The following is a 5,000-nucleotide window of genomic DNA, read 5'->3' as shown; positions in this document are numbered from 1 at the left end:
CCAAGCCGTCCCAAAATAAACTTATTTGCCTTTACATTTTGTCTGTTGATGTTGTGTAGTAAAGTCTAAATTTTGGTTTTATAGCCATGACGTCATCGATCGTCTGTATGTACGTACGTCCACCCCTCCATGCATGCCAATGTGACCAGTATCATACTAGTTTACAGCATACATCTTTGACATCCATGTTTTGATCTATTGACACCCGTCAAAACAAGGTATCCGCTGACCAGTATCACGTGACCATACCGCGGGCTCAAGCTCAGAGCTCACGAAGGTCAGCTTTTTTTTGAAGTTGACCGCTGACCAGGTGCTGGTTTTCGATTGGATTGCAGGCTCTACTCTGGTTAACTCACATAAACGAGGCTTCATTTTTCGCGCGCTTTCTGTGACTCGACCCGGCTACACGGTCATACTACATCAACTATAGTTCTTACACAGTCAACGCTTATCGTGTTCAGGTGGAAAACGGTTTGGAAACTGTTTTCTTTCTGCATTTTTCGCTAGTTTCAATCTAGTTTAACGTATATCATGATAGCTGTGGTCCACACTGGCGGCTACGCAGATATTCAAGTCAAGCATCGGAGTGATATAAACTTAAAGCTGAGTGTTTATTTTTAATTTGCTTAGAGCTGCTTTTTTCTCTACATTGCAATTTTTGGTATAAGACTTATCCGAGTTAGAAGCTCTGATAAGGTTACATATGCCTGGAGGACCTATAACTAGAACAGAAACGAAAGGGGAGCGAAAGAGAACGACAACGACAAAACAAAATACCGGTCATAGCTCATACTTGTTGGAAGAAGTTACTCCACAAATTCTTTCCTTGGGCACTAAACCGTTTGTTGTTTTCAAAAAGTGGTTTAATCGGTTTTTCCTTCAGGAATGAAAATCGAATTTTTACTGTCCACTGGAACTAAAAAACAATCATCTGTTCTCTTTTGGACACAAAGAAAAAGTTGATTTGTTTGTTTGTTTTGCTCTATAATGCGATCGAACAACTTGAATGCTTTTTAATCCGTTTCCCCCTTTTGGTTTTCTATGTGCCTCGACAAAGACAAGAAAACTTTGCCCTTATGTTATAAACACGTAATCGCAATGAGCTCTCGTAAAATTAGAGGAAAATATCACTAACTTGTGTTTTCAGAGGTTTGTTTAAAGCACCTAAACGTTATTTAAGTGTTTGTGTGTTGTTGTGGCTGAGGGTGTGCTTGTTGTCCTTTAAAACTCATGCGTTGAAGAAAAATTCATTGCCAAACTGGTGAATTGCAAAGTAAATTTCACTCGAAAAACCGATATCGTACTCATCACTTCGTGATTCATGCGATATCGGTGTTTAGCGTAAAATTTACCGTGGAATTCACAAGTTAGGCAATGAACTTTTCTATAGAAGAAAGCAAAGAAAATGATTTAATTATTAAAGCAGCAGCCGGAAACATCAAAACGCGGACAATTCGAAACCTAACCCTACAGGCAGTAAGAATAAGGGAGCACCGCTTTTAGGCTTGGCTAAATCTATATATTTGATATATGTTTAGATGTTTGGGTATTCACAGTTTCAGCGGTGTCCGTTTGAGAGCGCGCTGAAGCGAGACTTTTGGGTCACATCCGATTAGATTGAGAGAAGAGCATAAAGAGATTTAGCGCGTGAAATGCAAAAACAATAATGATTTCCTATCCAGAGAAGGAGAAACTACAATTGCTGAATGGATGCTGCCCTCAATAGTTCCCACATTTGGGGTTGTTACTTCGGTTAACACTGCTGTTAGTTTTTCACACGCTTTTATTACGACATAAATTTCGAATTTTGTAGTTTCTTAGGTCTCATGTTTCTTGCGTGTTGTACTCAAATCATCATTTGTTTCCCTTTAAGAGTAACTTAATTATATCTAGCCCTCACAGCACAAGTCACTCCCCTTATTATCTGGAAAGGAAGAGATCATCTCACACGAATAAATATTTAAGGAATCACGGGACATCTCGGAGATTAAAGTATTTTTAAGTTGAAAATTGTCCAGTTTGGTGTACATCGTTTGGTTAAAGTACCTTTTATTTGTTCTTCATTCGATTTTCGTTTATCGCGTGATTCGCCTTAGATCAGAGTTTAGTAGTTTTCTGTTTACTGTATGTTCAAGCTATAATCCTGGACAAAATTGTTGACCATCTCTCTATTCGTCTCTCCATAGGAAAACAAATTTCTTTCAATGACATAAATCTGCCATTTACGAACCCCCTTCCCCCCCTCCATCCCCCCCAAAGCAATGTGTTTTGATACCAAGGTTATTTGCGCTTCTTGTAAACAACTTTGCTTTGGGTCTGGAAGGGGGAAGGGGTATTTTAGGCCTTTTATTGTAGTTATTGTCTAATGGTCTAAACTTGAGGTATGTCTCAACTACTTTTGTCCAAGGTTGTGGTTTGAACCACATACGAAGACGGAAGAATACACAAGAACACTCAGCCACAAGGCTTAATTAAGGAATTCACGTTCATAAACTTCTATTTCCTGTTTTGAGTCGAAGAGTTCAAGTTTTTTATTTCTACAACAAGTTACAGGAAATTCCGAAATAAACTGTGCGTATTGAAATATTAGTCTCTGTTCGATTACACTGTGGGTTGACTTGGCTCACGAATATAACACTACCTCGTCCCCTACAAACACATCCATATGCTATATTGTGCCTTTCCATAGTATTCACGATAAAAATAGGCCAGACAAATCTCAAACTACTCGAAAAAAAAGCAAAGAAAACAGTCGAGGATCAAGAAATCACACAGTCCTTCGATAAGAAATGCTAAATTCTTGTTTTGACCCGAAAGCCTCGTTTTCGCACCTTCTGAAACTAACACCGCTAAGACGCAAACTCTAGTTTGATTTGGCCACTACACCTCACTGTCTAAATAGTTTATCCTGAAGTCAAAATAGATACGTTTCGTTTCTGAGGAAACGAAACAAAATTAAGTAGTGTTTCGTTTCCGGACTGAGCAGCTCTGAGTATGATGAGAAATATGCTGCATTCGAGCTCGATCCCCTGGCCTGCTTCTTCCATTGTCCGAGTTTCCAGAAATACCTGTTGGGTTCCTAGGTTTTTTCCTTTGTTATTTTCGGATTGTCTCAGCCAGCATTACTCCTGGGAGAATCAAGTTTCCGCGCCTTCAATACCGCCCAACTCAGTGCCAACTGTTTTTGTGTAACATGCACTACAGGCAACCCAGTTTACGCCTACGGGGGTCGTCACGAAGGCTCGACTCCTGCAAAGGGGTACTCAAGTTCTTTCCGATTCCCTCGAGTCAACATCGAAAAGGTACATCTCTTTATTATTGCTGCAAACAGTTGGTTTGCTCTTGGACTAAAAGGGACTCCTCCTGATGTTTATATGAGCATTAATCGTGCTCTTCCAGCTCGGCTCAGGTCGGCTGTGATTGTCAAATTGCGCTGGCGTTTCGATTTTCATTATTCCCAGTTGAGAACTAAGGAGCAAGGATGGCACAGTCGGTTAGTGCGCTACCTTAGTGCAAGAGGTCTTCAGTTCGATTCCCGGATCTCACATCCTTGTTTCGACTTCTTTCCTTTCAGTGTAGCTCAAGTAGCTTTAAATACTCGTAAAATGGAGCACTGATGGAGAGGGAGAAGTAAAATGAGCGCACCGTCGGCCTCAGGTTTGTTAGTTGAATTACTGTTACGAGTTATCGACGTTAAATATAAGTGCTTTCCTTTACTTTACTTTTTGCTATTTTTAAAGTGGTCGCTTGTACTACTGTTACCCAGGGCTTGAGGATCCAAAGATGCTGTTATGCGTGTTACACAATTCATCTGGAGAGACTGGCGTTGTGGTTCAGTTATCTTATGACACCTGATTAGCGCGGCATTCCGAAACTCTTGCATTCTTAAGGTATAAACTATAGGATTTACAAAGGTATTGGCGTAGAAAAAGATATTTACGGGCAGGTGGATATTAAATAAGGCCTTTTCGGATAGTGTGTTGGATTCTCTTACACCGAGGACAGCGTAGAAACACCAGGGAAGAATGGAGAGTGTGCTGAAAGCAGTGACAACGAATAACGTGGCTGTCAATTTCCTGTCGGAGACCCCTGCCCCAGATAGCTGTGGAGGGGCATTTCTTTTCATATTAAAGATAATAAGCATATAGGATACTATGACGGTCGAAAGGACAATTATACTGAGTGAAGCCCAAACGATGTCGTTTGCTTTTAAGTCAGTAAGGAATAGAGCACCCTCTGCAGACGCCAGGATAAGAGCTAATAGCCAAAGGCAAACAACAGTCTTAAAATAAATCCAGTTCATTATTCGAGAGTGTCTGAAAGGAAATAAAGTTGCATGAAGGCGTTCCAACGACAGCAAGGCAAGATTAAGCAGGGAGCAATTTGTAAAAATGCTCTCAAAGTACATGGCTGTGAACTTTTTCCAACTGAATCCACTTTCAGGTTTAAAGGTTATATATAGCGTATGGTAAATATGCAAAGGCCCTGACACAGCTCCCACCAGCAAATCAGCCACAGCCAGGTTTATGATCAGGTACGTAGTGCACTTGCGTAGATGGTGATTTCTTGCAAAGGTGATGATAGTGAAGCCGTTTATTAGAAATATGATGACAAATTCAGGGATGTAAACTGCAAGCCACATGGTATTCAACCTTGTCGAACGATCATATGTTCCTGTTTCATTCGGCATTCTCAAGCTAAGGCAGATTCAAATTGTCTGGCGTTGTCTCTTGCCTGATCTAATAAATTGAAAAATCAAAAGATTAAATTTGCTGAAAAAGAAATCTCAGAGTCTCCCTTTTTTTAGCGGGGCCGAAAATTCCAATTGGTTTTATCGGTAAGAGTGACTGGGGTCTTTTAAGAACAGTTACTGCGACGGCAACGTTCCATCCCGTTTACGTCGTACAATGTGGATGAAATTAAAATAAATTGGTGAGTAAAAACAGAGACTATAGGGTTGACAGTTTTACGCTCACGTTGTCATCAAAACCTAGAAATTG

The 5,000-nt window shown here is 40.3% G+C and overlaps 2 protein-coding genes across 2 annotated transcripts in view; one reads left to right on the top strand and one right to left on the bottom strand.

Annotated features, from left to right (window-relative positions):
* LOC138040061 (leucine-rich repeat-containing protein 71-like) overlaps positions 1–5,000 on the bottom strand; it is a 125,738-nt gene that overhangs the window by 70,607 nt on the left and 50,131 nt on the right. The gene's annotated exons all lie outside the window — the stretch shown is intronic.
* Positions 1–5,000, top strand: part of LOC138042789 (methanethiol oxidase-like) — a 99,448-nt gene that overhangs the window by 53,683 nt on the left and 40,765 nt on the right. The window lies entirely within an intron of this gene.

Source organism: Montipora capricornis, chromosome 3, assembly GCF_036669925.1.
Source record: "Montipora capricornis isolate CH-2021 chromosome 3, ASM3666992v2, whole genome shotgun sequence".
Taxonomy (NCBI): domain Eukaryota; kingdom Metazoa; phylum Cnidaria; class Anthozoa; order Scleractinia; family Acroporidae; genus Montipora; species Montipora capricornis.
This window is presented reverse-complemented; position numbering and strand designations above follow the sequence as displayed.